Source organism: Zalophus californianus, chromosome X (genome assembly GCF_009762305.2).
Source record: "Zalophus californianus isolate mZalCal1 chromosome X, mZalCal1.pri.v2, whole genome shotgun sequence".
Classification (NCBI taxonomy): domain Eukaryota; kingdom Metazoa; phylum Chordata; class Mammalia; order Carnivora; family Otariidae; genus Zalophus; species Zalophus californianus.
The window spans coordinates 97041156-97053521 of record NC_045612.1 but is presented as its reverse complement, the minus strand read 5'-3'; the positions used below and the strand labels follow the sequence as shown (position 1 = coordinate 97053521).

Below are 12366 nucleotides of genomic sequence, written 5' to 3'. Positions count from 1 at the left end.
TATCTCAATATCCCTGTGATTTCATTCCTATTGGATATATATACCAAAGTGAGATTGCTGGATCATAAGGTGGTTCTATTTGTAATATTTTGAGGAACTTCCATACTGCTTTCCATAGTGGCTATACCAATTTACTTTCCCACCAACAGTGCACAAGGGTTCTCTTTACTCCACATCCTTGCCAACACTTGTTAACTTTTGTCTTTCTGATGATAGCCCTTCTGGCGGGTGTGAGCTGATATCTCATTGTGGTTTTGATTTGTACGCCCCTGAAAATTAGTGAAGTTGAGCACCCTTTCATACCTGTTGGCCATTTGTATGTCTTCTTTGCAGAAATTCAGGTCTTTTGCCCATTTTTTTATTAAGATTTTTTTTTTTTTATTTGCAAGAGAGAGAATGAGAGACAGAGAGCATGAGAGGGAGGAGGGTCAGAGGGAGAAGCAGACTCCCTGCTGGGCAGGGAGCCCGACGTGGGACTCGATCCCGGGACTCCAAGATCATGACCTGAGCTGAAGGCAGTTGCTTAACCAACTGAGCCACCCAGGTGCCCTTGCCCACTTTTTAATAGAGGTTTTTTGTTTTGTTTTGCTATTGAGTTGTATATATTTTCAATATTAATCCTTATCAGATATATGGTTTGAAAATATTTTCTCCCATTCTGAAGGTTGCCTTTTCACTATATTGATTGTTTCTTTTGCTTTGCAGAAGATTTTTGTTTGATGCAACCTCATTTGTCTACTTTTGCTTCTGTTGCCTGTGCTTTTGCTGACATAACCCAAAAATAATTGCCCAGACTAATGTCAAGAACCTTTCCTCTATGCTTTCTTCTAGTAGTTTTATAGTTTCCGGTCTTCCATTTAAGTCTTAATCCATTTTGAGTTGATTTTTTTAATATGGTATGAGATAATTTCATTCTTCTGCATGTATGTATCCACTTTTCTCAGCACCATTTATTGAAGAGACTCTCTGTTCCCATTGTGTGTTCTTGGCACCCTTGTCAAAGACCAGTTGATCATAGATATATGGATTTAGTTCTAGGCTTGCTGTTCTGTTCCTTTGGTCTATATGTTTGTTTTTATGCCAGTACCATGCTATTTTGATTACTATAGCTTTGCAGTTTATTTTGAAATCAAAAAGTGTGAGGGCTCCAGCTTTGTGGTTCTTTCTCAGGATTGCTTTGGCTATTTTGGGGTCTTAAATTCATTAACACTTGTTTTGTGACTTAATATGTAATCTATCCTGGAGAATATTTTGTGTGTACTTGAGAAGAATGTATATTCTTCTACTTTTGGATGGTAACTACTGTATATGTCTGTTATGTCTGTTTGGTCTATAGTGTTATCAAATCAGCTGTTTTATTGGTTTTCTGTCTGGATATTCTATCCACTATTATTGTACTGCCATCACTTTCTGCCTTTAGATCTGTCAGTATTTGCTTTATGTATTAAGTTCTCTGAAATTGGGTGCCTATGTATTTATAATTACAATATTGTCCTGTTCAATTGACCCTTTTATCATTATGCAATGGTCTTATTTGTCTTCAGAGAGTTTTAGACTTAAAGTCTGTTTTCTCTAAGTATAGTCACCCTTGCCAGGCTGGAGAAGGGTAAGCCAGGCTGGACAAGGTGAGCAGGACAGGCTCACCACTAACAACAGCATCCCTTTGGGGCCTACCCTGCGGCCCTGCCTTTTAAAATCATGGTGCTGCTAATCCAAGGTCAAGGACAGGAGACTAGTGTTCTCCATACTCCCACGGCATTCCACCTGGTACCAGCATGACATTAAAAAAAAAAAAAAGTCAGTGAATTGAATTGACTGTCTTTTTTTTCCTCCTGTAACAACATAAACATATGTCCAATAAATATATATCCATTATCGACCAACTCTTGTGAGAGCAGTAAGTTGACATGACCAAAACATATTATATGAGTTACATGCTAATGAGGTTTGAGAATCTGATAGGCTTTTCTGTTTTTTCATTTTTGTTAGTTTAATAATATATTGACCTCCACTTATCAGTCTGTGCAGCTCATGTGTGTTACAGAACCTAATGGTAGGAAGAACATGCAACCAAAAAAAAAAAAAAAAAAATGGAGAAGGGGGTGACACGGACCCATCAGAGGAAATATGAGTATGTATTTATCACAGCAATTTGAGGTATTCACTTATATCTTCTTGTGACTGCCATTAGGTCAGCACACAATTCAGTTCAAGATTTGGTACCTGGGCATTGTCCTATGTAGTCCTTGCTTACTTAGATATCAGAGCTTCTAGCACTCTCAAACAAGTTGGAGATCCAAAAGATTTCTAAGATCAGCTTGTGTATACCTATAGGAAATGACCTTTGTCCTGCCTTTTCAAGCATATACATTTTTAAAATAATAGACAATCTAGAGCTATTTCCTTTACCTTTCTGTACCTTTTCTCATGTGTAAAATGAAGTGGTTGAAGCAGATTATCTGGCTTCGTAGACCAAAATAATTTAAATCAGGAAGATTTTTTTTCATAAATATCTGAAAAATCTCTGTTTAGGGAGAATTTTAAAGCATCATCTTAATGGTATCTAAGCAGAAACAAAGACCTTTATCCTTCCATTAAGAACAGAATAAAGTTCTTATACCTTAGAAGTAAGCAGACTTTTTAGGAGCTTGGATCAATACATTTAGAAAATAATTTACTCCTCTGTATTAAAGAATTCTTAGTTTCCAGGAAAAGTTGCAGCTGCCTTCCAAAATATAGGCCTTTTGCTCCATTATCTCCCAAGATTAGTGCTCTGAGGGATGAGTTGTTTGGTCTCTTTTTATCAGTCACCTTAATGTTTCTGATGTGGAGAACAAAGGCAAAAACAAAACAAAACAAAACAAAAAAAACCTTAACCTTCCTTACAGCTTGCAGCCCAATGACAAGTAATTGAGACAGGCAGAGTGATTCCTCCAGGAATTCAACTGCCTTAATGTTAATACTTTGCTAGAGGCAAAAGGCAACCTTAGCTTGATATTAGCCTGACCTCCAGGATCCTGTAAGTCTTTAATATATAGAAATCCCTTTGAAAACTTTCTTTACCTCTACTCCACCCCCCCAAGATATATGTTAGCCATCATCCTCCAAGCACATGGCCCACTGATACACATCCGAAGAGTCTCATGACTAAGGTTTTACTAGACAGTAGTAAATGACCTTATCCTAACAATAGCTAGCCCCTCAAGGTCCTGGAAACCTTGCTTCCAGATTCCTTAGAGACTTAAGCATACCCCCTCCCAACGTGAAAGTATATAATCAGTCACACCTCATAATTCCAGTGCAGCTCTTTTTGCCCATGGGTCCTGTTCCCATGCCTTAATAAAAGCACCTTTTTGCACTGAAAAAGTCTCAAGAATTCTTTATTGACCATTTCCTCGTGAACTCCAACATTTCATATCAGTTTCTTTTCAAATTTTTTTTCTAGCCAGACTTTGGTAATTGAATGAGGTAGTCATTTATCTGCAGTTCAGTCGTTGTTACCATCCTGCCTCCATGAGTTTTAAAAGTTCAAATGGATTACTGAAGCAGCACTTTCTGTTTGGGAGAAGCTTACAGTGCCCGTCCCCTCCCACTAAGAACATATTTACTCTACTGTCTCAAAGACCTGCTGCAGTTTTGTTTTGTTTTGCTTTGTTTCCTAATAAATACCAAGAATAGCATGGGTTGGTGAATAGCTTGATAGGATTGACAGTAAAAGTATTATAGAGCCCTTAATATATGTTTTAATATTTATCAACTATTGTTTATCGATTTTGTATCTCAATGTCTCTCTGATTCTTTCATTTATCCATGTAAATATACTAATCAAATTCAATGGAAAATTTGAGTAAGAAGCACTTTGAGTCACCAATATAACAGGAGACTACATTTTAACAGTATGAAATTATCTTTTTTTTTTTAAGATTTATTTATTTTAGAGAGAGAGCACACACCAGGAGTAGAGGGGCAGAGGGAGAGGGAGAGAATCTTCAAGCAGACTGTGCACTGAGCATGGAGCCCAATGCAGGACTCAGTCTCACAAACCTGAGATCATGACCTGAGCTGAAATCAGGAATCACATGCCCAACCCACTGAGCCACCCAGGTGCCCCATGAAATTGTCTTTAAAAGCAAGAAAAAAGAGATCTGTTTAATTGTCAAAAGCTGATCTGCATTTCAATTTTTAAATACACTCCAGGGTTCCTGATCTGCAAAGCAAAATAAGTAGGGGGGTGGGGGGTTGGGATACAAAATCTTTGATTTCCTTTGCCAGAGATGGTGAACATTGTTAATCCAGCAATACTGCCAAAGTTTGAGCCTGGACTCTACATCACCCCCCTCCCCCTCCCCCTTGTCCAGCCTTATAGTCCTGCCCAGATCTTGATTTCCTTAGAGAGTGAGGAAAGATGGGAACTAGAGAGAATCCTAAAATGTCCTGAAGAAGAAAACAAGTGAGTCTTGTTGATTTTGGTTTTGTCATTGATATGCAGAGTGCATGCATTAACATGCAGAGAAAAGTGCCAGGAATCTTCACCTGCAGTCATTCTCTAATTCTTTTCTAAAGCAACCTGTTTAACTATATTCACAGATGCACTTTTATATCTCAAAGCAGAAAACAAATGCAATAGTGTAAACAAGTGCTCATACTTTAGAGGTAAAAAGAATCAATGCTGATGGTGCTATTTGATGTGTTGCATGTGTTTCAGAATCTTCGATTCTATATTTTTTCTTAAAATATTTATTTTTCTTGAAGTATACTTGACACACAATGTGACATTAGTTTCAGGTGTACAACATAGTGATTACAAGTCCCGGTATTATGCTGTACTCACTACAGGTGTAGCTACCACGTGTCCCCATACAATGCTGTTATAATGCCATTGATTATATTCCTTATGCTGTACTTTTCATTCCTGTGATTTCCTCATTCCATGACTGGAAGCCTGTAACTTCCACTCCCCTTGACCTATTTCACCCATCCCCCTACCACCTTCCTCTCTGGCAACCGCTAGTTTATTCTTTGTATTTAAGCATCTGTTTCTGTTTTTTTGTTTGTTTTGTATTTTTAGATTCCACATATAGTGAAATCATATGGTGTTTGTCTTTCTCTGTCTTACTTTACTTAGCCTAATGCCCTCAGGTCCTTCAATGTTGTCATAAATGGCAAGATTTCACTCTTTTTAATGGCTAGGTAATTATATATATATATATATATATACCACGTCTTCATTATCCACTTATCTTTCAATGGACATTTGGGTTGCTTCTGTATCTTGGCTTTTGTAAATAATGCTGCAGTAAACATAGGGATGCATGTATCTCTTCAAATTAGTGTTTTTGTGTTCTTTGGGTAAATACCCAGTAGCAGATTTACTGGATCATATGACACTTCTATTTTTAATTTTTTGAGGAACCTCCATACTGTTTTCTACAGTGGTTCCACCAATTTACATTCCCACCAACAGTGCATGAGTGTTTCTTTTTCTCCGCATCCTCACCAACACTTGTTATTTCTTGTCTTTTTCATATTAGCCATTCTGACTGGTATAAGGTGGTATCTTATTGTGGTTTTGATTTGCATTTCCCTGATGATGAGTGATGTTGAGCATCTTTTCATATGTCTGTTGGCCCTCTGGGTGTCTTTGGAAAATGTCTATTCAGGTCCTCTGCCCATTTTTTAATTGGAGTATTTATTTATTGGTGTTGAGTTGTAAAAGTGTTTTATATATTTTGGATATCAACCCCTTATCAGATTCATCATTTGCAAATATCATCTCCCATTCAGTAGGTTGCCTTTTTGTTTTGTTGATGGTTTCCTTTGCTGCGCAAAAGCTTTTTTTTTTTTTAAAGATTTTTTATTTATTTATTTGACAGAGAGAGAGCGAGACACAGTGAGAGAGGGAACACAAGCAGGGGGAGTGGGAGAGGGAGAAGCAGGCTTCCCGCGGAGCAGAGAGCCCGATGCGGGGCTCGATCCCAGGACCCCGGGATCATGACCTGAGCTGAAGGCAGACGCCTAACGACTGAGCCACCCAGGCGCCCCTGCGCAAAATCTTTTTATTTTGGTGTAGTCTCAGTAGTTTATTTTTGCTTTTGTTTACCTTGCCTGAGAGACATATCTAGAAAAATATTGCTATGGCTGATGTCTAAGAAATTACTGCCTATGTTCTCTTCAAGGAGTTTTATAGTTTCAGGTCTCACATTTAGTTCTTCAATCCATTTTGAGTTTATTTTTGTGTTTGGTGTAAGAAAGTGGTCCAGTGTCATTCTTTTGCATTTAGCTGTCCAGTTTTCCCAACATCATTTATTGAAAAAACTCTTTTCCCCATTGTATATGCTTGCCTCCTTTGCCATAGATTAACTGATCTTTAAGTGTGGGTTTATTTCTGGGCTTTCTATTTTGTTCCATTGATCTATGTGTCTATTTTTGTGCCATACTGTTTTGATTCCTATAGCTTAGTAGTACATCTTGAAATCTGGAATTGTGATACCTCCAGTTTTGTTCTTCTTTCTTAAGATTCTTTTGCTATCTGGAGTCTTTTGTGGTTTCATACAAATTTTAGAATCATTTGTTCTGGTTTTGTGAAAGGTAATATTGTTAATTTGATAAGGATCACATTGAATCTGTAAATTGTTTTGCTTAGTATAGACTTTTTTTTAAAAGATTTTATTTATTTATTTGAGAGAGAGAGAATGAGCAATAGAGAGCACGAGAGGGAAGAGGGTCAGAGGGAGAAGCAGACTCCCTGCCAAGCAGGGAGCCTGACGTGGGACTCGATCCCGGGACTCCAGGATCATGACCTGAGCCGAAGGCAGTCGCTTAAGCAACTGAGCCACCCAGGCGCCCTTAGTATGGGCATTTTAACAATATTAATTCAGACTCTTATTTCTGAGAATAGAGTTTAAATAACAGGACAGGTCATTTCATTTCATGATTATGTGATTTTTACATGAGTTTGGACATCCATATTAAGTATCTCAAGGCATTTTTAAAAGTAGGTACATTGGCTCAGTCATATTTGGAGAACAAATTAGTGACAGTTCCAGTTGTCGACCATCATGTGCAAAAGATATTCATGCAAAAATAGCAGAAACTGTAGAAGTTAAAAGGCTAAAGAAAATTCACAATGACTGCAGAGAGTACCCAGATATAAAAATCTGGGGTATTGTGTAGCATCAGGATAATGCAAATCATTGAACTTTCACTTTTGTATTACATTTATTATATCACAGGTTGCTTGGTTGAGAAAACCTTTGCACATGATCACTTCTAACTCAGTGTGCCTTCTTTAGACATTTACCATGAGGCAAGTCTTTATGGGTGCAATTGCACAAATTTGTTACACTTAAGTACTTTCATCTCTTCAGTCTAGCCCAAGGCCCTTAACCTAAGTAACACAGTGCCTGAAACCAGTGCTGTCAAGCAATATGTCAAGATAAAGAAGCAAACTGCTGTTAATCTGTTGCTTTCTACTTCCACTGCCCTCCTTCTAGTTCTTAAAACCCCTGACCTGTGGCCATGCTCCTTATCTGGTTGGCTTCCCTTTAGTCTCTTTCTTACCCCTCCAATAAATTCTCCATACTGACTTGAGTAGTACATCTTTCCAGAACAAAGACCGATCATGGCATTCTTCCTTCATTGGGGGATTTCTGCATCTAGAAAAAAAAAATCAGCTTCTCAGCTGGACATTCAAAATCTTCCACATCAATAAACCTCCTTCCTGCATCAAGTGCTAAAAAAAAAAAATTTTACACATCTTCTCTTGACCTGCATTTTCAACTTCATCTTCTTCACTCCATGTGTTCTGGCCAGTGATAAAGTCATTGTTAAGACTAATAAAATGTTCAAGTAACATCCAGGATGTAATATTGAACATTTTGTTAGTCTTAACAATGACTATCTCTGGCCTTATTTGTGAGACTGTTTGACATTGAAGACCACGGTAGATAAAACATTTATATCCACTTACTGAATATAGTCATTATTTATGCTAAATATTTAATGGGAGGGTCAAATAGGGGAGAAAAAGCCAACATTGGCATTGTATGTAGAATTTGACATTACCCAGATGTAAAAATAATTTGTTGTACATGATTATTGAAAGTCAGTTCTTCTACCATTGTGTAATATGTTTTTAGCTCATTGGTCAAGAGTTCTGCCTTGTTCAATTTTAGAATACTCTCCCTCAGTACCATGGCAAATAAGGCAGAGAGAGATAGTAAAGAGTACTGATAACTATAATTTATTTATCATTTTATCATATTCAGAGCACCTTAATGTGTCCTGGTGACACACCCACATTTAAATGTCCAGCAGTCAGTGAGAAATGGGAACTTTGGAGCTTGTGGGAATGTGGGCCAAAGATATTAGATCCATGAGTCACCAGTTCACAGGTGGTAATTGAAGCAGTGAGAGTAAATTTACCTACCCAGGCAATGTTTATTCCCTTGTAGAAGTGCAGCAGAGAGAAGAGAGGAGTGATAGAAAATCAGAAAATAGAAAGAAAACCAGGGAGACAAAGGTTGTATATCCCCAAGAAAAGAGAAGAGAGGGCATGACATTATTATGTTCAAGAAATTAAATTATTGGAAGTAAAAAGAAAACACTTAAAGTTTTTTTTCTTTTTATTTCAAACAGGGATGGGGAAGAAGGAAAGCACTATGCTGAAAAGGAAAGTATGGGGCTTTTGGAAGATGTAGACAGACATCCCAAAGACACCCTTTCTTTACTTGCTTAATTTGCTCAGGACTGCCTTTCAGGGAAGTCTTGGGAGGCCCTAAACACCACAGGCATCTCAGTGGTACACATTGAAACGATATGTCTTTTCTCCTAAAAATATTCTAGCATCCTTTTCTTCATTTGTAATGATCATTTCCGCATCATTGTCCCAATGCGAGAAGCCGCAGGCTCCAGCTCGGAGGCTGTTGTCTGCAGCTTGCTGGCCTCTAGCGGCCAGGAAGGAACTTCCCAGCTCCTGGTCCTGCCTGGCTTCACTGTGAGGAGACGGGCGCCTGGAGGCAGCGGTGGATGCTGTCTTCCTTACTAACCATGGGAAGGGCTTCCGGGGAATATTGGACAATCCACTTCTTTACCCAAACCATCGTTTACCTGGATAAGAAACTTCCATTGGCCCAGAGCAAATCATGGAGGCCGCATTTAGGCCCACTCTCAAGTTCCTCATTTCCGGGATGTGGATAATGTTCTATGGATAAGGCTTTCCAGTTACTCTGATGAAAGGTGCAAAAATAGATGGCAGGTGAGATATGTTTGGAGCAGACTCTCACAAGCCTGTGAGGAGGAAGATCAAGTGGAAATAACATATGTTTGTAAACTCTAAAGAATATATGCATATACAACATTATTTTGGGGAAAAAAAATCAGTGATAATGTCACCTCTGCAGTAGGTTCTTGGACATTTGCAACTTCTCCAAACTTCAGTTTGCTCATCTGAGAATAACAGTACACCCCACAGGCATGTGTTGCTGAAATTACATGAGTCAATAGGTAGAGGTTTACCTTTTGCTGTGCAGGACTGACAGTTATCAAAGATTCAGTAAACTTAGCTATTGTTATTATTTTAAAATAGTATTATTCTCTAGGAGATACAGTCGTATGCTCAGATGTATGACAAGATGGCCCTGTCGGGCCTACAATTCCACATCACATGACTCTGTGACCTGCGTTATCGCCTGCAATTGTATGAGCACAGGACAACAGCAGAAGAGACCAGAGACATGTCACAGCACAGGCCCTGGGTCAGCCCTGTGCCACACACTGGAGGGGAACTCCATCCTTTCATCCTCTGACACGGGCACTCTGCTCCCTCCCAGCCACACAGGGATGCTCTCGGAATGGTACAGAGGCTGCCAGTGACGGCAATCTCCCTCCTAGTTCCATGTGCCAAGAATGCTTTCCAAGTGGACAAAAGATTGGCATCAAGCTGATGTAAATCAAAATGGTAAGACTTTGCAGGATGGTTGGAAAAACGAAACAGACCTAAGTAAATAACTGATCTTAAAAACTAGCAAAGGTGATTTAGATGTCAGTCTGATTTTTTGCATGATATAAATAATATCAATCCTTAGCATTTTGGCAGAAAATAATACAGGTAATATCACGTAGTTTGTCCATTCTATCTGGCAGCAATAGAGTTAATAGAACTCTGTGATTGGTGTGCATAGGAAAACCATATATGCTTTTGTTGGGACATAGAACCTACATATACTTAATTCTTCTTTATGGAAGGGTAGAATAACAAGTTGGTGAATTAACTGCAGTAAATAATAATAATAGACTATAAATTCCTTAGAAGAATCCATCACTACAAATCAGCAAACATTCCAATACAGAAGATATTATAGTTTGGAATTACAAGACAAAAAGTTAACATCAAAATGGTTCACACTGTTGGCCATCTACTGCACACCAAATGCTGTGCAAAGTGCCCTTCATGCATCATTGTGTTTAATCCTTGAAACATATAGCATATTGTCACATTTTACAGTTGTTGCCACTGAGGTTCTTTATAGAATTTTTTTTCTTTTTCTTCATATACCTTTACCACAAATCATAAATATATATTTGGGTATTTGATTGATACCAAAAATTATAATTGCAATGTAAATGAAGGCTTTTCTTGTGAGAGGTAGCTGGGTCCATTTTTCTGGTTGGTGCGGTAGGAGGGGCAGCACAGGAATCTGCACCAAATTTGATTCAAGCTTGGAGCAGCTGTAGCCTGGGCTCTACCTTCCACAGACTGAGGACTGTCTACCCCTCCTGGCTCCCTGAGTGCTGGCTCTGAATACTGACGGCACTGGAGTCTAATGGCCTTTCCCTGGGGAGGGGAAAAGATGAGCTTCCTCTTCAGCAGCCATTATTCTAATACATTTAAGTCAAAGAACATCCCTGAAGGAGTTCATTAGTACGAACACTTAAAACATGCAGAAGCCCTCTAGGAAGTGGGACTCCTAGAAGAGCAGTCATGTTGCCCAAGGAGGAAGATCTCAATCAACAGATGACAGTTAGCACTGTAGATTTCTTCAACCAGGTCAGAACTCTGCACTGAAGCAAGCTGTCTAGTCATGGCTGCAGGTCCAAGATCCGAATATCATTGGGAAAATGCTTTTAATATTAAGGCCCAGTGAAAGATTCTGCTCCAAAATACATCAACTATTTGATGACTTGAGTTCAGGATTAACTTGATCATGAAACCCTTTTTCCTTCTAAGACTGGTGTTCCATTTTCCCAAAACTTTATATCTTTGGTAAAAACTATTCTAAAGCTTTCATTCAAGATTTATACCCATATTTCTTGCGAGCACTTTGATTCTGTGATGCAATAGCAAGTAAAGGCCTGCCACAACACATCCTTTAAGTATTTTATTTGTTCCCAATTTTGGTTTCATTGATAGGTGAAAGTTGGCACCACTACAGGAATTCATTGAAAGATTTCTGTAACACAGTTGCCCTCTTAGTTCATCCACTTGTTAGAGTTATCTTATTGCCAGTCTGTTACAGACTTGAGTTATAGGTGGAAATGTGTCCTCTCCAAAAATTATATGTTGAAGTCCTAACTCCCAATACCTCAGAATGTGATTTGGAAATAGTGTCCTTGCAAGTGTAATCAAGATGAGGCCTTTAGGGTGGACACTAATCCAGTATGTCTGGTGTCATAAAAGGAAAATCTGGACACAGAGACGTGCACACAGAGAGAGTGCTATGTGAACATGAAGGCAGAGATCAGGGTGATGTGTCTATAAGTCAAAGAGAGAGACCTAGAATGGACCCTTTCGTCACAGCTCTTAGAAGGAACCAACCCTGCCAGTGCCTTGGTTTTGAACTTCTTGCCTCCAGGATTGTGAGATAATTTATTTCTGTTATCTAAGCCATCTAGTTTGTGGTAGTTTGTTACCCTGGCAGCCCTAGCAAACTAATACAGCTGGTGATACAAACTGAGAAAACAGGATACAAAAACCCCCATTATCTGCGTTTATTGATAAAATTGTTGCAAGGGTAGATTGGCTTTAAAGCAAGAACTTATGAGCATACCTAACTTTGACATACTCTAATACCTGTTGTTTTCACAAAGCCACACTTGGTTGTAATATGTGGTAACCAAACTGCACTTTATTAGTTTAGCCATTGTTTCTTTGCTGAAAAAATTGAGTCTATTTCAGGTGACAACATAATAGATAATAAGAATTTATTAGCAAGTTTCCAAACCAAATTTCTTAGCAACACAGTCACATAATAGGTAAGTTTCATTCCACTTCAATTTAAAAATTAAAAAAAGACATTTTTAGGTGTTCTTAATATTTAGAACATTTGTATCATTTTGTATTCTATTTTCAAGTCTGTATGGCAGTGC

At 38.4% G+C, this 12366-nt stretch overlaps 1 pseudogene; it reads left to right on the top strand.

The window, feature by feature from the left end:
• The first annotated feature begins 10850 nt into the window (after positions 1-10850).
• LOC113930359 lies at positions 10851-11456 on the top strand (annotated as a pseudogene).
• Positions 11457-12366: the final 910 nt, after the last annotated feature.